Source organism: Malurus melanocephalus, unplaced genomic scaffold, assembly GCF_030028575.1.
Source record: "Malurus melanocephalus ecotype Western Australia unplaced genomic scaffold, MMel_1.1 scaffold_311, whole genome shotgun sequence".
NCBI classification, from domain to species: domain Eukaryota; kingdom Metazoa; phylum Chordata; class Aves; order Passeriformes; family Maluridae; genus Malurus; species Malurus melanocephalus.
In genome coordinates, this window is record NW_026623543.1 from 399267 (window position 1) to 425652 (window position 26386).

Here is a 26386-nt window from a genome sequence, read left to right on the forward strand (position 1 = left end):
TTTTTTTTTCTGGGACAATATAATTCATCTTCCTGTTTAGTTCAGCCAACCTTCTTTACAGCAAAACCAAAGTTTTGTGTAATTTTACAATTTATTCCATAATGAGCCTTAAGATATCAATACTGCTTTGAAATGACAAAGAATGAAATGAGAAAGTCCCAGGACTTCCAACACTTAACAAGGAATTTTATCACAACAAGGAAATCAGTTCCCCCAGAACATGGAAGGCACCAGCTTCAGACCTCTGAAGTCACAGACAGCCCTGGAAAACCCATTCCTTAGGCTGGAATGGCCTTGAATATTCCGCACGCTGCCAAGGCAACAAGTGGCAGAACACACCTGCCTACCCTGAAACATCCTGACATTTTTCATGCAAGGAGTCAACAGGTTCCTAAATCTCTAGGAGAGCTCAAGAACACCCAAATGTCACTAGGCTTTGCAACAACAAAATAAATTGTTAGTTGAAAATACCCAGAGCGTAGCATGGGGATAGGATTTTTCTGCTTTTTCTGTGGGAAAATGTGGGATGGAAAGGAAAACAGAGCTGCTTGTATTAGCTTTGCCCTTTATTTTGTGGGGTTTCATACAGCTGACTGGAAACCAGAGGGACCAGGTCGCTTCACCAGATGCTACCAAGGGTCAGTAAAGCCAATCTGTGCAGTTTTCATATGGCACAACAGGGCACCCCAAAGTTTCCTGCATGCCTCACTCTGGCTCTCTTTGTTCCTTTCCCTATATAACATTCCTCCTCGCTTATAAGAAGCTAGTACATGAAATGTTTGGTTTGCTAAATTTATGTTTTTCAGTCACTCCTCAGTTCTAAATTCATGCTTCCCCCCCAATCAACAAAGAGCTAGTTACTTTACATTTGGCCTATTTAAGATAATCAAAAGGCATTTTCCTGTAAGATGCTGAATTTTCTAAATAATAGGTGTAGCTTCTGGAGAGGTTAAGACACTCAGCAAGATGCTGAAGCATACAGAAAACTAGTTTTAGTAGTCTGGAAACCTTTGAGACTACTGCTGTAGTTAACCATACGTTTGCTTAACTGAATCAATGAGCAGTACTCACAGTCAGGCTAGAAGAGCAACATAATGGTAAAATTTGGTGGAAAAGGCCCAGATGRTTTCTGACAATAAATCAACCATAAAAATACAGCATTTTAATTAAGCTTTGTTGTTCTACTCAGGGATGGTTACAGTTTTGATTTTTGATGGCTGCATGTTAATTTAATTCTGTTTGCGGACAAAGCATGCCCTGAGACAGATAATCTATCTCAAGTATTATCTTCTTACACTATCAGAGATTTAACACAAGAAAAACACATTAATTTTGGCATGTTTTTCTCCCATCATCTTGAAATTAATTCTACTCTCAGTATGGCAGTAAAAGGTAAACAAACAAATGCTAAAATCCTTATAATTCAAGCATGCAAGAAGGGCTGGATCCCCTCCTGGATATTCCATACAGACTCTGAACAACTTGTTTGGAAGATCCAGGAGATCCAGCTTGTTCACCTGGTCAGTATTGTTTGTGTACCTCTCACACTTACCACATATTTTCACTGTTAACTTTTGGCTGCATTCCTTGAGATCTCCAATTCAATAAAATGCCTCACCCATTTGTTGCTAATGATTATATAAAGATGTGTTTTTAGATATTTTAGAGATTTCTTTCTCTTCAAAATGTTAACATTGCAAAAAAACACTCATCATCACTTGCATCTAACTCCAAAACTAAAAATGATCCGATGTTGCCAAAATTTCAATTTTAAAATGTCCTGGAACTAATCTTGCTATATAAAAAAATATTGAAATTTAAAAGAAAAACAGGTGGGTTTTTCTTGAGAAGTCTTTGTCTTTTACTTTCTATAGCCAATTATAATTAAATTCAGACATATTTTTAAAAAGAAAATAAATATTATAGAGAAGATTCCAATATCCTCAATTGTTCTGTCTGGCTCTTCACCTCCAAATTATCTCTATCCATGAGACACTACTTTATTTGAGAACCACTGATAGTTCTTTGCCATTGAATTTCACATCAGTAAAAACCCAAGTATCTGATGTATTAATAGGAAAGTATCTGAGTTATAAAAGGCAAATAAATAATACTGGTATTTACACATATATTTGAGTCCTCTTACCTGTGCTAAATCTTCGTATACAAGATGTATCTTACAGATTCTTGCACTTTGAATCTTCAAGAAAATGAGAGTGCCTGTCAATCCTGTCATCATGGATAGATGAACTCTTGGAGCCAAATTTAAAGAAAACTTGTAAAACTTCATTGCCATTAAATATCTTTTATGTCCCAAATGCTACCACTTGATGTTTATCTTGGTGATTTGTGAGAGATGAAGTCAACAATTCTTTATTGCAGAATTAGAGATGAAGCAGAGATGCCACCTGTGAAAGAAACTCACCCTATACCAAGGAAGCCAATGAGAGTATCAAAATTCATCAAAATTCATTTCAACCCCAGCAGGATCTGATTTAGAAAATCAGTTTATTTTAGAGAAAAAGATTAGGCTGGTTTTGCTATCAGGCAATCTTTCATTCCCTTCTAAGCAAAAAGGACATTCTGTAATGAAAACTATAAATATTGAAACACCTGAAAGCACTTCAAGTAACTAATTTTGATATTCAGTGGGGTCTTTTGGTGAGTTGTGCAAAATGATACTGGAAACAAAGCAATCTTTAATGATTTAAAATTTATTGCATTGACAACTAGAATGTTTATTAGTAAAAAAAAGTATGTATTTAATATAAAATGGCTCCTTTATGCCTTTTTATCAACGCCTTTACCTTGGAAGTATATAGCAATACTGACACTGATACCATGAGAACATTTTTTTAATGGAAATTTTATAAAATTTATTGTGACTTGAAAGCAGGCATAATTTTAGACAATCTAGCAGCTCTCATTGTCTATAGATACCTAGAGTATTAGAAACACCATAACTCTTAAAGGCCTGAGGACTGCCTTGCATTTATTCTATTACCTGTGAAGTTATTGAAGGTAAGGACAGTCTTTCTGGTTTTGGTTTGTACACGCAAGGCTGGTTCATAATGCTGAGTCTTAGGCACTGCCACGGCAAGAACACATTCTATGAGATAATAACCATCATCCTCATTGCTATCAATTGCCCAAACTTCCATTTACCTTGGAGCTTTAGCCTTGCAGAGTTTCATAGCAAAAAAAAAAAAAAAAAGGAAATATTTATGCTCTCTTTAGCTATCAATTTCCTTGATTTTTAAGAAATAGAACTTTGTACTCATTGTCATATAAAAAAAAAAGATTATTTTGTTTTAATTTATTTGATTTGGCTGATTTTTTGAAAGTTATTTCTATTTTCATTTTATTATTTGAAAAGAAACACTTTTTAAATAGATGTGCTAATAACACTGACAACACTGGTGAGGGACTGGAAAGACATCTTGTAGTTGCAGAAAGTACATTGCCTGCGAGTCCTCTGCTAGGTAAGTTTTTACAGGAGATTTATGTTTTGAGGTCAGGATGAAGCTGATGAATTTCATGAAATATGAGATTCCTTTTAAAGCAATATAGAGCTATTTTCAGCTCAATGAACATATATTTTGCAATTCCTCCTCCTCCTCCATTCTTCTTCTGACCTGTAACCTCCAAACTCCATTTCGTATTTCTGTTCAGTCTGAATGCCCTTGGGTGAAAAGCTGGGACCAAATCAATTTCTTTCACTACAAATCTGTTCTGTCCTCTTTCAGCTCAGTTCCTGTCCTGGCTAAGAAGCAATTATTTTCTGGGCCTAATGAATATCAGACCTTCTGCTTACACCCAGTGCTCACATCCACCTGTTCTCCTGTCATGTGATGTATCAACTTCTTCAGTCAGGTCAACAGGTTTCATCCTTCTCTTTGGGTCTTTTCTATCTCCTTTCTATCTTTACTTTTCTCCTTCTATTTGCCTTCCTCCTCCTCCTCATAAGTCAGTCCTTAAACTATTCACTATCCATTCCWTAATACTTTGTGTCTAACTTCATCYCCTGAAACTGCTAAAACATGTAGTTATTTTTGAGTCTTCTGCCCAGTTTCCAACCCCTCCCTCAGTTATTTTCTGCAGCTTAATTCTCCTTGCTCTTTGACCTCCTGTTCTCTTCTGGGTTTCTGACTCACTGTTTTCAAATACGAAGAATGATACAATTTCTATACTCCCAGTACTTTCTTCCTGTGACTCTGCCACTGAAAATACATTTCTGCTGTGGCACTGTAAAAGTGTGGATGCTTCTCAGTTCGTACATGAGAGACTTCTCATCAGTGGCCTTGACCTTCAAAGCCAGAATTGTTTGCAATTCAGAGTTATTGTAATCCTTGCAAGTGGTTCAGTTCTTCATGCAGCAACCACRAGTGATAACAAGTGATTTAGGATTTCTCACAGTTTAGAAGAAATAGTTTTAAAGTGGCTGGTTTCAGAAGATTAAGCACCCTTCTGCAACAGAAAGTAAAATGCTGGTTTATATTTGGACATGGAAAAGAACATAATTCTGAACTGCTAGATCTTTTGAAAATAACATTGCGTATATATTAATACATGGGGTTTTTTTGGAGTGTTTTTGTTTGTTTGATTGGGGTTTTGTGAATCAAACAATAGATTTTAGTATGCGTAACAAATTTTTATCACCTCAATAGCATAACTATCTGAAAGAATGAAATTCGTTTAGCAGACATGGCACTCTGAGGTTGGTAGCTGCATGTAACTACCATCTACCTTGGAAACAAAGATTATAAACAACCTGCAATTCTGTATGACCAGAGTAGGCCAACAGGCTGTAGAGGATAMTACAAGGGGATGTGAGAGGCAGAACTAACAGGATGGTGCATTTTTCAGTCTGTGAACACAGTTCCCTAGTTAGAGGTCATGTTCTCATTATTCTGATCCTGTATAACAGCAATAATCCAAACATTTCTATCTTTTCTGTGATCTATAGTATGTGGTAAGAAACTATTTACCTGTTTTCTTCTGGACCTTCAAAATGAAAAGTGAACAACCCAAGGCAGGCTCCACATTAACCAGTCTTTCACTGAGGGCCATGGTGGGATCATAACATAATTTCTCAAGATCAAGAACAATTCATATTCATTAGTCTCAAGCCATCCTGAAGTATCATTCAATTTTCTCCGCCTTAGTTCAAGAGCACTCGCATTTATATTCGTTCTTGTTCCCATCTAGGAGACTTACAGCATTATTTCTCAAGAATTTGCTTAATAAAAGGACATGGTGTGATTCTTGGGGTTTCCTGCGCAGGGCCAGGAGTTTGACTCAATTCTTCTGATGGGTCCCTTCCAACTCAGGATATTCTGTGATTTTACAACATGAATCAAAAGGTATTTAAAACATGTACGTAAAAAAGTTTTTCCTAGTAGTTTAGTCTATCCTTTCAGACATGAACATATCAACTTCCATTTCCAAGGCTRTAAAATATGATGCAGGTTGTTTATTGAAAAATTATTGGACTCAAGAAGCAACTGTTTACTTGACCATACAGGTAAGAACACAGGCCTTTTAATATATAACCTTCAATTTTGTTAATGCCGGATTACAAAAAAAATAAAAACATATTTTGCTAGGCATTTTTGTATCATTTAGTGAAGTTGCAATCCAGTCTTGGGTAACACTATCCTATTTTTACTATTTCTTAGTGTACAAAAGGAAAGCTTGACTTATGATGCCAAACACAGAAATTTTAACCATTTTTTTCAGACCAGGATTCTGACTCACTGCCATGAAAGACGGAACAGAACAAGGTAAAGACAGGAATAGTTTCCCTAATCGGAAATCTAAAAGCTCTTTTCCAGTGCTGACTGCATTCCATCTAAGAATTGCTTAATCCCTTTCAACTTCCTCTCTGCAGAGACAAGTAGTGACACCTGATATCATAGTTTGATTCTGTACTGACTTCATGTAATTGTTTCTTATTCTGCTGGCAATCGAAGAACACATCTTTATCTTGGTACTTTTTATTTCCACAACTACAGATTTCCTCATTTGAGTAACTTGTTGTTACAAAGTAGCACTTCGGCAGAAACAAAGACTCTCTTGGAATAAAAGAAATTGCCCCAGCAGTTTTAAGTATGAAAAATGTCTACATCACCCAAAAATGAGATCTTTTTTCACACGGTGGATCCCATGCTTGGACATTAGCTGCTGTCGAAATGTTGTCAACTGGAAACACCAAGAAGGCTCCCCAGCACACAAATCTGTCAGAATGTCTTCCTTCAGCAGCATAATGCTACCCATTGGCAAAAAGCAAATGAGTCACATCCCAGCCTTGTCCCTGGTTAAATTGATTTAGGTAGATTGGAATTACATGTTTGAAAATAACCGGAGCTCATAAATAGGTAAATTTAAAAGCTGTTAATTTATTTTGATGCAGAAGGACCTTGGAAGTGTGTTTCATTTACGTTTCAGGGCACAAACATTAATAATATCAAGAACAATGAAGAAGAGAGTTGACCTTCGAAGTAATTTGTTGTAGTTTTGAACTGTCAGATTCCATATGAGCTATGAATGTAGTATTCACTCTTGCCACGTAAACTGACATGGGGTTTGTTTCACAAAATGATGTTTTGCAGCAGCTCAGAGTGCAAGTGTCATTACAAAATGAAGTGTGGAATTCTAAAGCAATTTTAATGTTATTGATAGAAAGTATTGTTCTATCAATACCAAAATACAGGAGCTGCTAGTAAAATGACATACAGAGAAAGGAAAATATTTATACAAATAAAGAGAGTCAATATTTCTGTACTCTTTACTATGTTCTGTGTCTGCTGCAATGCAAGGAAAAGGCTGCTTAAGGAAAGGTGGTCAAGGTAGGCTTGGAGACAGTCCTACAGCATTATGCAGGTATTCATCAAGTTGTTTATGCAGATATAGGGCTTTGCCAGACCTTGGTAACATGTTTTGATTTACAATGTTTATGCTGATAAACTGTTACTGCAGGCTCCAGTAAGACTTTCACCTATCCATCTAATGAACAACTGGACTTAAATTAGCTAGTTGTTCAACTAAAGTAATCCATCAGCTACCTTAAGGAGATTATATTCTGTAGATCAGTAAGAACAGCGAGCTCTTAGTCTAATATGTATGTTACTCAATCAACATGCAGAATTATTTACAGACTCTCATGTACAGGTTAAACAAATATTCAGCAATGGCTTTGTCAAAGCTGCCAAGTCAAGCAGCTGAAAGTTTAGAAATACTGTACCCCTAGTTAATGCCTTAGAAAAGTTTCACCCTCTAGTTAATCCATCTGTCATACTAAATTATTAATATGGCATCAGAATTTCACACCCACAATCAGGAACATAAATGTTTTGGAGAATAAGTTTGCATGGTAAAAGCAGTTCATAAAAAGTCATAATCTTTTTTTTTTATTTTTTTTATTATTTTTTTTTTTTTTTTTTTTTTAAGCAGGCAGATAAATATGTATCACATGCAGAGTTTAAAGTTTGAGTTGTTCAAAAGCTGCAGTGGATTTTCTTCCTCTACATCTGAACTGCTATTGTGAGCTTACTTACACAGCTGAGAGATAAAGGCTGGTATTCCAGCTGTGATGAATTTGGGCAGAATTCTGTGTACACCTGGAAGATCCACTGGATGACAGGAGAGGGAAAGAAAAGCACAGTTTTACAGAAGTCATGCAGTGGACATTAAGCAGAAAGAAACCATGGAGAATCCACTGGACCAGACTGTTTCTGCAGCTCCTGGGCAGTTTCAATGTATCCCTATGCAGCTCTTTTGTTGGATGTTTCACATCATAAAAGTCTACCACAAAAGCTCTTAGAAAGGAATCTAACACCATGAAAATTTCTGGCACAAGTGAAAGGGGAAAAAAAGGAAATCGAAGAAATGGAATTCAATTTAGTTTGATCTAAAAAAGATCCCACTTTTAATATGGATACCAAAACTGTTTTATAAAAAGTTTGAACATATACTGTGAAACTCTAAGCAAAGAGAAAACTCAAAATTTTGCTTTCAAGATGTCTAGGAGTTCTACATCAAATCTTATTTTAGAGTAAACTTTAAGGCATTATTCCAACAAATTCCAAAAAAGTGATAGGTATCAAAATACCTGAACAAAACTGAATAAAGTTCAATGAAAACTACTAATTTAAAATACTTGGACTTCAACCTCAACCATATCATTCTGTCTGTGTCAGGTCTCTTCTGGGTCTAGAGCCAAATAGCTGTACTTAAAAAGCAGAAACTAGAAAAATTGTGTCTTTGACACAAAATCTGATTCTAGGTAGAACTGACATTCATTGGAGTCTTGGAACTGCATGTATATATTGGGGCACTTGACTGCAACCACAGTGTACTCAAACTTTGTCTGGGAATACTGAGCAGGTTTGGTGAACTTTCACTTCTTTCACCAGAAGGAAGCAGCAAAAGGGTAGTTTTAATAGACTGTATCTCAATCAAACTTGAGGAGCATTTCAAAAGACAAATGAAAAGGTTCTTTTCTAAGATCTTAAATTAGCTTATAAAAAAAAGTACTAAAAGTCAAAATGCAATAGAACAAGTAAAAGCTATTTAGAGTGCAGTAAGAAACAACTTAGCTCAGGAATTTAGTAGTTAACGGAAACATGGCATTAAATTTTAGAGGAGAGAAAAGAAGAGAAGATAAAAGGTAGAGATGAATTACAATGGGGAAGGAAATTTTCTGAAAGCAGTAAGGGAAACACTGCATAGGAACCTTCTTCATTTCATATTTCTGAGAAATAATCAGTGGTTTAGGCTTCCTCGGCAGTATTAGAAAAAAAAATAAAAGAAAGCTATGAGCCAGCAAATTTGGCATCTTCTCAAATACTCATTCATTTTAGAAATGTATTTTTTTACTATTAATGTATGAGTAGTCAGTCATAGACCCATGCTTCTGTCACTGCTGTTGTTGGTTGACATTTGAATTGATTCTGATTTTGAAAAACATGCTTAACTGTAAAAGTGAGCCTAATATATCACGAATTACAGTAAACAGAATTGCCATTTTGCATAGCATTGTGATTGTAGACAGCAGAAGAAACAGCTGAAGATCACATCAGTTTAAATATGGACAACGCTTTTTAAAGGTCAAGTGGATGTTTTGCAGAAAAACAAAACAAGGCAAACAAATCTAACACCCAAACTCAAAGCCTAATACCACCATTTTCAATCCCAGGTAAAAGTCTAACTTGGTATCTGTAATGTAGAGATTACCAGCACAGATATGAGCACAGAGCTTGTACAGAGGTGCTTGATGATTTGCACCACGTGTTTGACACTGCTGTCAGCCAAACTTGTGCAGTAACAACAATACCTGAAGAGTAGCTAGCATGTTAAAGAAAGAAGTTCGTATTTCCTGATTTTATTTAACTGTTTTAAATGAAATGTCCTAAGCATTTAAAAATGGAAAAATGAGCTATTAAAAATGCTGCTATTCTTCCTGTTCAAATCAGGTTCCCACAAATCACATCATTATTAGCTGATAAGACCCCTTCCTTAGCACAGCCTTACGCTTAGAACACTCTAAGGGGACAATTTTATTTGCCATTCATATTAATACACTAAAACCTGGCTAAAATGGATTACATAAAATTTGGGAAGAGAGTCTGTGAATCAAAATAATTTGAAGAAAATATTGCCAGAATGAGGAAGACTAAGCAGAATAGGAAAATGTTGAGATGGTAACAGCATGAAATTTAAGATAGAAGTGTTTACCTTTTGTGACAAAAAACCARTGCAGACCTGTGTATCACATTCCAGGTGACACAGCAAACAGCAGTATTGGTGATCTGTACACTCAGGTGGAACAGCTATTTAAAAAGGCTAATATGGTCTTAGGGTGCATAAGCAAGGGGATTATTTAGAAATCAAGGGAAATAATGGTTCCATTAATCAAAATCCTTGTGTCAGAGGCTATATGCAGGCTATATGCAAATTCTCCACGCTTTAACCTTTGCAATATCTATATGATTTAAAAGGTTTAGTCTCTGAGCTTGTGCTTTCCTTAATGCAATGTCAATAAAAATGACTTAACCACTTACCTTTCCGATGGGTAAAAATGTGACAAAGGCCACCTTCCCACAGACAAGACTCAAGAAAAGATCAAATTTGCTTATTCTGCAAGTTGAAATAATGGCAAAAGAGAACGGTACAGCAGCCTTCATTAAGCAGAAATCTAATGAACTCACAACTAAAATTTCTGTAAGTTGTGGGCCAATATCTTTTCAAAAATTAAATACACCCACTGCAAGAAAATGTCTTTTGACATACTGAGTTGTTCAGTATTTGACAAACAGACCAATTTTCTTCATGCTCAAAACACCTTTCTCTGAGGACAAACTTTTTCAACAGGTATATTCATTTAGTAGTTATAATGAATTCATGTGTTAAAATTTTCAGTATTTGATGTTTAATCTCATGCCATTAACACAACTTAGTTAGGAGGTTTTAGTTACTTTTTGCGAGTTTTTGTCTCGTCAGCTACCAGAATGTTGTTACCATATGTAGAAATGGATGACTTTGACTAGCAGTTGGTTTTGGTACTTGATTTAGTCAGAAAACACTGCTATTGGAGAAAAGAAAATTGAAATCTGGTTACCAAAATTAAAAACAAGATGGTTGACTTTGTGTTTCTGAAAAAAAAGACTAAACATCTCCAAAATGCAAGCTGTAGACACAACTTAGATACTAGTCTTAAAATGTCACTAGCAGTTCAGGACACTAAAGTCAAGGATATTTAAATTCTTTAGTAGGGAGACCTGGAAAGCTTATCTGGAGATTAAAAGGTTATTTTATGATGAAAGGCTTCAATACTTCTGAATCTGCACAGCATTTGAAAGGAGAATAAAATGATCATAGGAGGTACCAGTGAATGTGAAATAGTGTTGTACAGATTATAAATGCAGCAGAATTAAAATGGGAAGATGGACAAGGAAGTAATATACCAGAGGAAAAAAATGGTACTTCTCGGTGTTGCATAAGAAGCAATGGAACAAATGAAGGCAGTGAAAAGACTGTTAAGGGGATTCACAGCTGCTTAAATACTCAGTGTCACTATTTGACAGCTATTAAGCGGCTGCATCTGCCCAAAGGCACCTCGATGGAGTTGGTGAATCCATAGTGTCTTGACTTCCCACATTACCCCACCACATCGACTTGTAACATGTTTGGTATCTTAGGCTTTTAATTGAAAGAAAATCAATTGGCTTACTTCCTCTCTCTATTGCCTTTTCCTTCATTTCTTTTTGTATTTACTCACTAAAGCATCTTCCTCTTGCCCTACTACTTCTTGATAATCACACTACCATACTTACACTATCTGACTCTATCCATCCCTCCTATTCCATTCAGTTCATCAATAATCTGTGATTCTGCCTTTCTGAGTATACTGGTCTATATACACTCTAAACTAAAGGTCTATATACACTCAACTCCATTTGCTGTTTTATTGCTCATCTCAGCGCTGCCTTCATCCCTTACCTTTCAGAAGCATTTGTAAACAGAAATTTACAGGCTCCTTATAAATGCATGCCCTATTCTTTCCTTACCAGTGTTTTCTACTACACTGATCAATTCTTATCCAAGTCTTAAATCCTGCCATCCTGACACTGCCACAGCCTTTCACATTACTCCTTAACATCTACTTCAGACACTGTGGGCCTGTAGTTTAGTTATAACTCATCCAGTTTTTGTCTTATATTTTCTTCTCTCTATTTTATCAGACTCTCCTACCTTTCAATATTATCTCTGGTCAATATTATGGGGATTCAGTTGTAATTCGTATGTCAATGATTCATCTAATTTACACAACCACGCAGTTCCTTTTCGTGCATGTTTGACTTCCTTTCCAAGGCCATTACTCTGTCAGCTACTCAAACTTAGTATGGCTAGCCCAGAAAAATTYTGACTACTCTAAATCCTTACCCATATCTGTTCTTCAATACTTAGCCTTATTAACTGAAAAATTTCTGCAGTAGCTCAGGATATATATGAAATCTTGGCCTTCACTTAAATCCTTCCTTCTTCATAAAAATCAAACAAAGAGAACTTTACCTCTTCAAAGTGAAAAATACTATCCAGTCCTAACTTCTTTCTTTCCTGGTAATCATAATCTTCTTGCCTTCTGCTCAACTCTTGCTCACCTGTCATCTCTCCTCATTCACTGCTCAGATCATTTTTCTTCATCATACATTCAACAGTCTTACCAAAATCATGATCTCTCTTTCTGTGTGAATTTCTTTCAAGCTGCTCGCAAACACTGTGATCTTTATTAGTCCCAACATAATCATATTAATACAATTTTTTTGAAAAGAACCACATTTCATGGAATCAGAGGCACTAATCCACATCAGCTAAATTAATCTTTCTGCCTCAACATCATGTAGTAATGACACAAATCCAGTAATTTTGTAATATAAGCATTTCCCACAGACTTTTAAGCTGTTTGCCTGCAAACCCCTAAACCAAAGACTGGTTTAAATTGTATCCCCTGTGAATTTAAGAACATGGTATCTAGAAGGCAGATGCAATTGGAGCCCAGTCTATAGGCAAGCTGAACATGAAATTCCATTTGTAAGTTAATGATACTTCAACATAAGCAACCTTCTAACAGTAGCCTGAAGTAATTCATGAATGTTTTTGCATCCGCTTGTTCAGGGGTGTATTTGGTACTGCACAAATACTCAAGAGGTCAGGAAGGTGAGTAAAACTTTCCCATACAAAGAAAACAGTTTGGTCTCTATGGGGAAAAAGCATGTAAAGGTATTGAAATGCCTTCTCTTCAGACACAGGCTGATCTTTAATAATACTCACAACAACATCTGCCAGATGCTAACAAAGACAGAGGCATTGGTACCTCAATTTAAAAATTAACTGCCATCAATTAAAGTGAAAGATGGATAGACAAGAGAGTGTGAAGAAAAACAAGCTGGCTTTTAAGTTCAGATCGTCAAGTAAGATTATTAGTATAAATGAGAAGAAAGAAACTAAATCAGAATAGAAATTCATTCCTGTGTGAAACTCACAAAATAGTAGAAATACAACCTGCTATGAAGAAAAAAAGCTTCTAAAAGTGAGTGATGTTCAGCTGTGACAATCAATATCACTAGAGATCTGTTATCGGTGCACTAGCTAACACTCTAACTTCATGCACAAAACTTCATAGACTTTGTCTGCTATTCTTATTGCATACTATGTTGTAGTCTTCTGCCAAAAAGGATATAAAAATTACCTCTACCTGTAAGAGTATTTGTAGAGGCTGGAACTTTTAGTAGATAACAAGGTAATACTGGTTCTTAGTTGCTCCCYGCTCACTGAAAATATTACTGAGCTTTCTTTCCATAAACATGCGAGCAATTCTCATTCCACCATAAACAAAATKATGTCAAAATAGGAAGAAAAGGTAGATGCAGTATTTTTTATTTATAGACATTTTAAGCAGCTACGCATTGCTGGATTCATATTTCATATTCACTTCTTTATCAAATGCAAATCAAGGGGCTGCTTAATAGCTGGATGCAGGCACCTCTTCAAAGTTTTAAAAGGTAATTATAATGCTTACACACTCTAAAATTCAATGCCCATTGAATATTAGTTATAGTCTGCCACTATTTAATGTTGTGAAGCCCATCCAAGAGAAAAGGGAGATCTATAAAATGACATTTTCATTTCACACTTATTTGAAATGGATACTTTCATTGATGAACTAGTTTTCAAATCTACCAGAAAAATTGAGAACTACCTGCTTTCTGTATTATTGACTCCATCAGTATGGCATGAGATACATTAGAGCACTGGTAGCAGTACAGAGAAGTTCTAATATAATCTCAGAATTATCTCTGTAATCCTGTAAACCACATTCATTCCTATATATTCAACAGACTGATAAAGTTTCTCAAATGTCTACGCGTATATATGCACATATATGTATATACACAAACACGGAAGAGTATTCAATATATATATACACACAAACATAAACATGATTTTAATTAATGAATTAATAATACAGAATGAATTTTAAACACTCCTTTCCTCAGATTTTGAAGGATGGGCAAAGAGTAAGACATGCTTCTGAGTCTTCTATTAGAATTTAGGAGCAAAGAAAATTTAATCATCAAATAAATGCAGTGTTTAGCAAGGCACTACTACATGCACTGCTAATACTGACATGAAATACAAATTGAATCAGCTGGAGGCAAGAGTTCTGGGCAACTGAATAAATACTGAATCAGGCTGCTTACAGTATAATCACCGGAACTTTGAAACTGATGCTCAAGAGCCACATTTTCTTGATCAGCAACAAAGACATTACTGAGAAAAACATTTCTTTTAAAGTATAGTTTAAAAAATAGGCATTGACAGAAATTAGTCCTTGAGGGTTTGATGCAGCATCCTGAATCTTTCATTTTGGAGGTATAAATATATTGCTATCCTGTCTCGGAAATCATACCTACAAGACAAAGTTACTCATAAAAGTAAATTATGAAGAATGATGAGTTTTAATTTACTACTCCAACTAACCTACTGGCACACTGCTATGACATGTTTTATTCCCTCACAAAACAGACTTTTGTATCCCATTTTTTCCAAAATTTGCATCTACGGTGAAACCATTTTGAGATGGTTTTAATTAATCATTTTTGTACCATAAAAGATACTATACATAGTAGATTAAAAAAATTATAATTTGAGATTTTCCATTACGTCCTGCATATGAAAAATATAAATTATTTTATTATGTAGATCATTCAAGGAGATTCTCTGTAAGACAAATTACAAAATCTAGAAATTTTCTAATGCCAGTCTGTTGGTTAACTCTATCGTTCATCTTAATTCATGCAACTTAAACACTCTTTCATTTTAAAAATGGAATAGAGGTCACACCCTCAAAAAACAAACAACCCCCCCCCCAAAACCCAGAAGAAACAAAAGAACAACCAAAAAAAATCCAAACCAAACAAAAAAAACCCCAAACAAACCCCTCCCCCCAAAAAAGAAAAAACCCACAAAACTCCAAGCCAACCATGCTTTGCTAAAAAAAAAAAAAAAAAACAAAACAAAAAACCAAAACATAAAAAAAGAAAAATTTTGATAAGGTAAGTTTCACTTAATGAGAGAAAAAAATTATGTTGTCATTTAAAGGTAATTTTTTTTCCTTTTTAATGTTAAAAAACACTCTCACAGCTATGCAGAATTATGTATTTTTCATTAGTATCTACAAGAGAAGCAGACTAGAAATTGGTTGTCAGAGAGTAGTGCCAACTTGCAAGAGGCACTGTCTAGACCCACCAATATGGATCATATACAGAGATAAAAAAAGCCTCAGGTAAGAATAATAATCTATTATTTACCTACTATAATAATCTACTTTTTCTTCCCCCTCATTCATATCTCATTATGTCAAACTCTTTTGGCTGTTTTTGTCTAAATTAATGTGTTGGGTAGGACAAGACACTACAAAGGACAAGATACAAATCAAGACAGGAATGTTCAAGACAGAAACAACTATTTGTGTTTAAAAATTCAGAAAGTTCTATCCAGTTTCACACTCCTGACTAGATAGCAAAACTGAAGGGCAGAAAGTATAATCACCTCCAGCCCTCCACCCTGCTCTTCAGATAGTTCTTCCTACCCTCAAGGCAAGGACAACTGATGTGTCAATCAACCAGCTCCTGAAATGTCAAACTGTTTTTAACACCAATGTACTGTGCTAAATCAAAAACAAGCTAAGGAGAATGAACAGCTTGGACATAATGTGCTCAGGAAGATACCACCCACCAGGAGGTTCAAGACAGAAACCCATCCCTCCTCAAGTCATCTCACTGCAATCCACTGTTACATTACAGGTCAGCAGAAGTACAACCAAGAACTGCCAAATTATGCTTAAGATACATGACAAAAAAAAATAATACAGCATGGACAACTTGAAACAACTAAACTGAAAATCTTGGGAAAATGACTCTCAACATTGATGCTTCTGCTTTAAATCTGAAAATAGGTCATGGCATGGCTAAATGAAAAGCAAAGAAAATGGATTCTTTTCTCCAGTTATATAAAAGATTTTAATAAACATTTAATGAAAAAGGCCAAGTAATGTCTCCATATCTGCATCCTTAGTCATTWCACCTTAATCCCACAAAATTGTATGTAAGCAGACACAAATACATGATGTAGTCAATCTTCCACAGACTTCATACTATATGCATGGGTGCTATTTTGCACCAGCAGAGTTTCATTCTGAGAAACATTCATCCCTCAAGTAAGTTAGTGACAAACTAAGACCACTCTTCAAAATGTCTGTAAGGTTTTATGCCTCTTCATTTTTTTCTAGAGCACAAACACTCGACAAGGAGATTTTTTACAACTATAAGCCAGTATAAAATATTTGGTCTGTAACCCGTTTTGGGAATGTGAGTAATTTCCTACTGAGAAATTACCTATTGTTTAATGGAAAGTTGTTGATCTCTGCCCACCATCTGCTTAGTCCAACTGCTTATTTAACACGTTGGGTGATAGCAACACTTTATCTCAGAAATTATTCTTGCTGAAGCTAATGAACATCATGTTGTAATTTTAACCAGATTCAGATTTATCTCCAGTCCTAGCCAAGCACTGAGTCCATTAGTTGATGACAGTGACTAGTGTGTTTGGCTAGCATATTAACTCACAAATTGTTTCACTGGAATCAACATAATCAAACACACAAAAGTTATCTCAACAATTCTCAGGTGGGATACTTCAAGGAGTCATCCTTTCACAGAATCTGCATACAACACCTGAATTTGATTAAGAAAGCTTCTTTGAGATGCTTTTATGGCACACATTTGTAGACACATATCCTTCTCTGTAAACCTCAGGACAGATCAGAAGGGCTGACTATGATGCTTACGTGAAACCGAATGAACCACTGCTAACCCGTATCTGAAAAAAGAAAGGAACTCCTGTATTTCACTGAAAATTGCTCACATACAAGTAAAACATTCTCCCTCACTGTAAAGAGTTAGCAACCCAAAAGATGCACTATCGGGTAATTTACAAATTCAAAAGAATATCCTCAGACACAGCTTATATAGAAGATCCCCCACCAGACACCTGCACCTCTCCAAATGTGGTATGAAAGACCAGGCAGGCTGCTGAGTTCTGCTACTAGAACCCAGTGAGGAGGAAGTGGTGCTCTAAGTGGCAGAATGTGGTCTTAACACACACCTCTAGGCTCGAACATTTTACTTCTTCCAGCTTTCTATGGGCATGTTTGAATTGGCTTTCATTTTCTTGAAGCCAGTTTATTCATAGTACCACTGTTACCATGTGTCACGATCCGCTTAACCCAAGCGGAAGTCATGAGGGGTTCGTTATCAGAATCTCAGAGTGCAAAAGAAACGAGGGGGCAAGTATATATATTTTAAATAATCATGGATTTTTGCGATAGAAGAGGGTGAGAGAGAGAGAAAGTGAGAGAGAGAGAAAAAGAGTGTGCTTTATAGCTACCAAACGGCTCCGACGAGTCCACGCGGTCTGAATTTCATAGGTTCGCCAGCAGTCCGTTGGGAGGATCCCATCAGGGTCTTTTCAGAGAGACTTTTTATAGTCTTTTTGAAAGCGGGTGGCAGCAGGCCAGGGGGTTGCGAAGTATGGAAAAACAGGCCAAGCGGTGGGGAAAGAATGTCTATTGCTCTGTAAGGTGCGCAGCATGGGCTGTGGGCTGTACCGCTCTCTCCGCCTTCATGTCAGGAACGGTGCGACCATCCCTAGCTTACACACTGTACTCAGCAGCCTAGGAGCTGGAAACTTGGCAGTCATCCCACCTTGATCTGGCTCGGACTCCTTTGAGGAAAAGTCCCCCTTTTCTCCCCCTTGGGGTTTTTGGGGTGTTCAGTCTCTCCATCTCGATGATCATGAGACAGTCAAGGGTCTTCTGTATAGTCTCTTACACCATGCCATTGCTAACTTTCCGTCTCAAAAAATATCTTTTTACAAAAGCTGGATTAATAACATGTCCTATGTCATTGTTGACAAAACAATATGAAAAGGAAGTTTTCAAACAGAATCAAATTGCACATTGCTAATACAAAATAGCAAGTGAAGTCTTATACAAACATGCAACAGAGCAGGATGGGAAAGTTAATGTAAAAATGACCCAACTCAAAATGATGTTTTTCATGTCCTTCCTATTCACAAACAATGTACGGGAAGCAGCTGACTCACAGACATCAAACTGACCGAATAACTGATGGGCTGGCATTATCCATGTGCTGCTCCGGAATAAACAGACCTGAGCACTGAGGCTATATTACAGACCAACAGCATGAATTTAAGTTTCTCACATTTATTATGTAACATTCTCCACAGAAAGATATAGGACAGAGACCTGCAAGGCTGGTTGCTTTCGCACCATTTATGAACAACAATAAAATGGGCATTTTAAAACAGTGTTTGCTATAGTATGGTCCAAATCTATCCATCTTTCAGCAGCACAGACAGGAAATGTATTAATCTAGAAATAACTATGTGGTTGCCAGTGAAAAAAGAAGCTGCAGAACACACAGCAGTAGAGAGAGATTAAAAAGATTTTTTAAAAGAATCTGTACATTATTTTTTTGTACACCATTTATTCACAAAACTAATTGGAACTTACAAGTATGTCCAGCCTACCCTTGTATTTGCATTACGTAGTTTTGCAGCAGCAGAATGAAATTTTGCAGCCAACACCCATCACATATAACTAATTTGTGCTGCAACAATTTGTCAGTCTTATTTAACTGTTATTTGTTGCAGTACAAGGAAATTCTAACTGATGCAGTTGAGACTTCTGATGTCAAACAAAAACAGAAACAACTGTCTTTCACAAAATTCATTAAAGCTAGCTAGCATCTTCCCTAACAAAATTAATCACATATTCTAAGGATGTCCAAGTGCTGTCATCTGTGTCTTCTTCTGTCCCTGAAAAGTAGAGCTGCATTCTCTATCTTTATGTGGGTCATTTCTCCACAATAATAACTTTTTTTTTTTAAAATGGCATTAAGGATTCCATTTCACTGCAGCCTTTTATTCCAGACATAGAGAGGTAACAGTGAAAGGATGGAAGCTCTCTCTCTCCTGTCTCCACCTGCTCCCTCTGTAACTTTTTTAGTACTATTCCAGCAGACTTTAAATCTTACTTACAAAAGCCAATATACCAGATGTCCTTGATTGTCCCACCTGGCTGTGCTGACACTCTGCATAATTGATCCACCTATCCATCCTCATGCATGCATACGTGAAAGAAGCACCAGGCAGTGTGCACGGCGTGTTCTCTTTTGGACCTGCACAGGGTACGTGAAGAGTGACAGCTGATTGCTTTAGAGCTTTTTATTTTAGTTCTAGCTGCACAGCCTCACGTGCTTTATGGAGGTTGGTTCCATGTTAACAACCCTGTAACAGCTGACTTGGAAGCCACCACAGTAGCAGGATCTGATCTGGGAACTGAAATATGACAGCCTTAGCTACTCAGTATGAACCTCTTCTACCTAGGGAAAACATAAAATCCCGCATCAGTCGGTATATATCTTCCTCACCAGTGCTTTGATCATCAGGGGTATGGTTTTCACACAGGTGTTCCCACCTTGCTTTTTCTTTCATAGAAGCTTTGAAAGAATTATATAATGAGCTCAGGAAATCGGCTTCTATCTGTGCTCCTCCTGAGAAGCAGGCTACACTGCGCACACTCTTTTGTGTCACAACAGCATAGAGACTTATTTACTGCTATCAAAGCTTATTTACAGCCTATCAGAAAGCTAAAAATACTTTTAATTTCCCCACAATATAAAGCAGATTCTAATCAAATCAGATACCCYGCCAAAGAAACATAAAGGCTTCTGCATTCAGTCCTCAGCCAGGACTGAAACTGGCTGCTCAGACCAAGGGTTAAAAAGTCAAAGCCTCATTACAGAATCATTGTGTACATACAGCAATGTATAATCAAGAAATATATGTCAAAAAAAAAGYGTCTTGCAGACAAACACTGTACAAATAGACCTCTGTATATACTGAAACATCACTTTTTTCTCTTTTTCTAAAATATATCCCAAGTACTCCCAATATGTATATCTGTCCATTTCATTATCCATAAGTACAGATCAAAGTCATGTATATAAATATATTTACATATAAACATGCACTATCTTCAGTCATTTAAACTGGAAACTCCAAAGCAAGAGTTATGCCTACAGTTGCATGTATTCATATTCCTAGTCCTTTAATGACAGATTCCTTTCACTGATGAGATGAAGTTTCCTGTCTTTTTAATTTTATGCTTTTTTCTAAATGACTACTCTTATTTGTGTACAACACGTTATTATTTCCCACATTTCAGTGACTTCCTACCCCACTCGCATTCCTCAGAATTTGGGGAATGGACTCAAGATTCACATATGTTGAAGAGTCCAAATATGGTAGCTATGAGGAGACCAATTATGGTCAATAATTGCCCTTAGTAATGCTAATTAGTAGGTAACAACTTGTTCAGAAAACTAACTGGAAAAGGGAACAAAGAAACTCATCAGTGAACAAGAAAGGTCTGTATTGGTTCATTTCCTGTTTGGGCAATGATTTATTTGGTTTTGTGGGCATGTCTGCTGTGCTACAGCTGCTTTTATGGTCTCTGTTTCTTGAGATATCTGAAAAGTAATACAAAGATTTGATGGATGTCTGCCTAACTAATGTATGCAGCTATTACTTTGTATTTTTCTTCTTTATTACATTTTCAGAATCAAAAAGAGATAAGCGTTACCACGAGTCACTGTTATCAATATCAAGAAGACACACACAAACGATGTTTGAACAAAATGAAATTCTACATGCCAGTAGTAGACAAGCTGTTGTTGGAAAGTGCCAGATAATTAGATTTTACAGAGGATCACAAATTTTGGACCTCTCACAGTGATGAGATCTGTCAGACACAGATAAGAATTTGTATTTTTAAAATACACAAGGTTTCATATCAGATCTTCTTTTAATGTGAGAACAAAACAAACCAGTAGTTTGTGGTGACAGTTCCAACCAGTCTGTCATACTGCAACAGAGAAAGTATCGCTCTGGTTGGGCCACCACCATTCTGACACCAATAGACAAAAGTTATAAAGTGGAAACCTGTATTTACCCACTTTACCAAACAAATAGAGGAGCACAGCAGAGGTCATATTTTTCTCAGGACAGTGTCCTAACTAAGGGTGCAGAGAACAGGAAGCCCCAAAAGCAGGGGCAAGCACTAGAAGGGACACAGCAGGACTGCCTGGCTCCAGAGATTCCCCTGCAGTCCATGATCAGGCAGGTTCCCCTGCAGCCTCTGGAGGTCCCCATGTCAGACACTGGAAAAAGAGGGAGGAGTAAGCAGGTGACAGCGACCAGTTGTTACAAACTGGCCATAAATCGTAATTCCCACCTCCTGTGCTGCTCAGTGAGGGCAAACAGAAGAACTGGGAGTGAAGGAGTGAATTTGAGCCTAGGAACAAGGGGAGAAGATATTTTAGGTTTTGTCCTTGTTTCTCACCATACAAATGTATTTTGATCAGCAATGAATTAAATTATATTAAATTAAAAATCTTCCTCAAGTCTAGTCTGTTTCGTCCATTAAGGCAAGTGATGTCCCTGCCCTTATCTTGAGACACATGGAGTGAGAGAGTGGTTGGCAGCTGGCAGCCAGCTGAGGTCAACCACATTTGGGATTCGAATTTGGGAACTGAAATGTACAAATTTAGGTAGTTCAATTATACAAAAGCAACCAAAGTTCATGATTCATTACAACACTAAGCACACTTGCAAATAGTGAGGTGGGCCAATACTTGCTACACAGAAAGTATATGGTGGTTCTACCACCTGCTGCCCCCTGCCACCCTCTGTGAAGGTTCAGAGTTCTGGAGTGGTTTCAAAAGCTGCTTAAACTGATTTAAGGCTTTGCTACTGCCAAAAGAGAAGAGATCCTGCCCTACTTTTCACAAGAATATCACTGCACTATTTTCTTGTGAGGCAGCAATAAGGCTTATCTGGCTGAAAACCACTGTTCATTTTTAGTGCTGGAACAAAAAGGGAGCATAAGATCATCACTTCCAGCAAAAATGTTACCATGAAACTACACCCTTGGAGTGCTTCAGGCTCATGATTTCAATGTACTTCAGAAAATAACTATGCTTAAGAGACTTGGATCATAGCTGTTCCCCTAGCTTCATACTGGGGCTTCTTAAAATGTCCATCCTGATTTATTCAGATGTAAAGATAGTCAGAAATATCCCACTGGGTTTTTTTAAGCCAATTTGTCACAAAATTCTTTGACATTGCTTGATCAAATCTGTGACAGGACCAGAGGACTTTCTGAATAGATCTAAATTTATGGTCTACAAATCTGGTATCCTCTTTGTGACAAATGACAAGGTCAACCACTTAACAAATGTGCATGATCTCCTGCAGTAGTTATCTGTAACATAACTCATTCCATGAAAGAATACCCTACCCACTTACCCATTTACTTTGTCCTACACGTGGGGCTTTTTTCTTCCTCCTAAAATCTTGCAATAATTTACTCATGGAACCATAGAATATGCTGAGTTGGAAGGGACCTGACTCAACTTGGAAAGTCCAACTCCTGGCCCCCAGAATCACACCATGTGCCCAAAAAGCACTGTTCAAACACTTGTTGAACTCTGTCAGGCTTGGTGCTGTGACCACTTCCCTGGGGAACCTGTTCTGGTGCCCAACCACCCCTTATATCCAACCTAAACCTCTCCTGACGCAACTTAAGGCCATTCCCTTGGATCCTGTCACTGGTCAGCACAGAGAAGAGATCAGTGCCTGCCCCTCTGTTTTCTCTCATGAAGATGTTGAAAACCAGTGAGGTCTTCCCTCAGTTCCTCTCCTCCCGGGTGAACAGACTAAACAACCTCAGCTGCTCCTCACACGGCTTCCTTTCCAGACCCTTCACCAACCCAGCTGCCCTCTGGATGCTCTCAAAGGCTTCATGTCTGTTTTATCTTGCAGCACTCAAAGCTGCCCCCAGCACTGGAGGTGAGGCCACCCCAGGTCACAGCAGAGCAGGACAATCCCCTCCCTTGCCCGGCTGGCGATGCTGTGCCTGATGCCCCAAAGGACAGGGTTTTCCCTTCTGGTCGCCAGGGCACTGCTGGCGCATGTGTAACTTGCCATTGACTAGGACCGCCAGGTTTGTTTCTGTGGCACTGCTTTCGAGCCCCGCATTCCCCAGTCCATCCATAAAMCCAGGGCTGCTCCATCCCAGAAGCCCTTGTTAAACTTCATACAGTTGGTGACTGGTCAAGATCTCTCTGTAGGGCCTCTCCCCTCTCAAGGGAGTTGACAGCTCCTCCCAATTTAATGTTGTCAGCAAACTTATTTAGTATTCCTTTGTGTCCAAGTTGTTAATGAAGTTGTGGAAGAAAACTGGCCCAGGATGGAGCCCCATTGCTACAACTCTCACTGCCCTATAAATTCAAAACTGTTTTGAATTTTCCCAGCTCCTTGGCTTAATCCTATAGTAATCTACTGGGGTTTTATTCCAGCCAAGTAAAAACCACAATTCTCTTCCCAGATATGGTGTGCACCTGTAGGTGCACACTTTTCCCGTAAATATATTATTTTCCCAAGTAGTTTTAGATTCTTTTCTGCTTGCCAAAAAGGAAAGAAAAGGCATGTTTCCCCCCACCCAATAAACATTTGCAGGAGAATGAGTATCTGGTTTCTGACCATTACCAATGCTGAGATTGACCGGGATAAATAGCAAGGGCTCCAAGTACCACCTCTGGCTCACTGGGCCAACTATTTGATTGTTCTCATGTTGTTTAACAACTTATTTATAATTGCTGCTGGTTTAGACTGCAACACAGGAAGTGCAGCACTGTGGGAAGAAAGAGGCCTTTTTTTCACCAGTAATTTTATTCTTCTTTTGGGAAGAGTAAGATCTGCACTTGACTGTATTACTTAGTGAAATTTTATTTTCCCTACAGAAGTTTTCAGCATATCTGATTCATCCTGAATTGTCCAAGCTCATAAATCTCATTGTAGCCTATGTTGCCAATATCAAATATCTGAATTTACTTTCACCGTAGGAGCAGAGCTTAATAAATTTTAACACATTGATTAAAGTAATTTTTGCATTTATTATTCTCTCCATTTTTAATGCGTATACACACCATAGATCTATGTAACTTTCCATTTTCACTGTTGCTTAATGGTTTAAGATGGTAATGATTAAAGGACAAAAGATGTATCCATCTACAGCCTAAGGGTTTTAATTTATCAGTGGTAAGTAGGGTCCCAAAAGAGAAATTAGGGGAAACATTAGTTCAGAATAAAAGGAGATAAAAACCACAGGAATAAGAAATTTTTGAAATAGCTCTATTTTTAGAGACAGGTTCACAGTCTATCAACCTTTGTTTGCCTATAATTTTGGTGTTCATTGCACTAGTACCTTAGTCCTTATTTCTTGAACAGTCCAAAGATGCCAGGGCTCCTTGTTTTTCTTAAATGGCTGGAAACTAAATACTTCTATGGCAAGAAAATGGGAAGAAGGGACTCATCAGAGTTTTGCTACCAACTGGCATGGTATCTTGAGTTAAAAAGGATCAGACCATTGAGACTGGTTGGTCTGGGGCCTTCTGATTCTGGATCTGTACTACTTACAGCCTTCCTCTGTGCTCTGTGGAGATCCCTCAGCTGGTCTGAGCACCATTCTGACTTTTTAGAATGTTCAAAGCAACTACACGGGAAGTAATAGTTCATGTGAGAGGAGAACTGTTTTCAACCCTATTACTATCAAAGCAAAAAATACCTCCAAAGCGAAAAATACCATCAAAATCAACACACCGTAAATGTTTCTAAATGGAAAGTAGTATTAAAGAGAAATTGCATCTAAAACACTTAAAGGAATATTTTTGCCAGTATAATGATGTTTTTAAGTAGGAGGACTCCTGGGTTTTTTTTGTGTTTCAGTAAACACTTCCTGATACTCAAAAAGTCCCAGAAGGTGTTTCCTACTAACTCTGTTCACTACAGTATCCCCTTTAACCCAATTTGTAATACATTATATAGACAACAGCACACTAAGGGATCTACCAAACAAATTCTGTGACTCAGGTGACAAATTAAGAAGCATTTCTAGTTTAGATTTGTGCATGAGATCCTCAGGTTTTGTTGCATCCATATGTGGTATAGATTTTTTTTTAATTCTCCTGGATTCATTTATATTCTATTTTTGCTTTCATTTGCTTTTCCACTTCATATTTACCTTACAGACAACTTTATTCTATTTCACATTCCTGTAAACCTTATTGCAGCTCACAAGTCTATGTGGATAATCTCTTTAGTAGCAATACTCTTCAGGGCACAAGACAGTGCATGCAAGTCCTTGAAGCTATTGTTCAAATGGAAATTCAACTTTCAAATCCCAAAACATTTGCTTTTATTTAAATTAGCTTGAGCTATAACACTGGTGACTTACTCCCAGACACATTCATGAGACAGTATTTCATATTCTCACAAGAAACGRCCTGTAACTGAGATACAGGTTAAACAGAAGTGAACAGAGTTAAACAGACACTGAACAGAGATTGAAATTAATTTTATCACTGTGATGAACACACTACTACTTCAATCAAAATTCATTTGCAAGTTTTGGTGGAACAGGAACAGAGTCAGGGGAATTAGAAGACTAAATATGTTTTATAGAATCATAGAATATGCTGAATTGGAATGGACCCAAAATGAAGAGTCTCCTTGCCAAATGTAAGTACCTTGCAGGAAATAAAGACTTCCTTATTAAATATATTTATACCTGGATGTTATACTCTGTTAATACAATTGTGGCATAAATTCCATTTTTGGCTCCTAAAGTCAGAAAAGGGTCTAGAATGCAAACCTGATCCTATAATCACAGCTCCTAATTTCACTGTGCTGTCTACATCACTGGTACTGAATTTTATGAAATGACTACAGAAGGAATGGGACTGCCTGGTGGAGATTGAGGTGTACAAGCATTAACTCAAATGGAACTCATTAGTTAAAAGGGCACGGCAGACATTCTATCTGCAACCTGAAAAGTCATAGTACCTTCCTATATGCAGCTACATTGCATAATATACTCACAGGCAAAAATATGAGGACACACACTACTGAATGTACTAATCAAAGGCAAACCTCACTCAGAAGTGATCTGTTTAGTGGTGCACAATGGCAGATGCCACAGCATATTTTTTTGTGATGCAAGGCTGCTCAAGATCATCTATGGATAATGAACCGTGACAGCTTGGGATTTGATAAAACACAAATTGATCGTGAGAGAAGGCAAAGAATATAACTACTATCTGAACAACAAATGCAAATCAAC

General features: G+C 37.2%; 1 protein-coding gene across 2 annotated transcripts in view; it reads right to left on the minus strand.

Moving 5' to 3' along the window:
* Positions 1–26386, minus strand: part of SYT1 (synaptotagmin 1) — a 336960-nt gene that overhangs the window by 229468 nt on the left and 81106 nt on the right. The gene's annotated exons all lie outside the window — the stretch shown is intronic.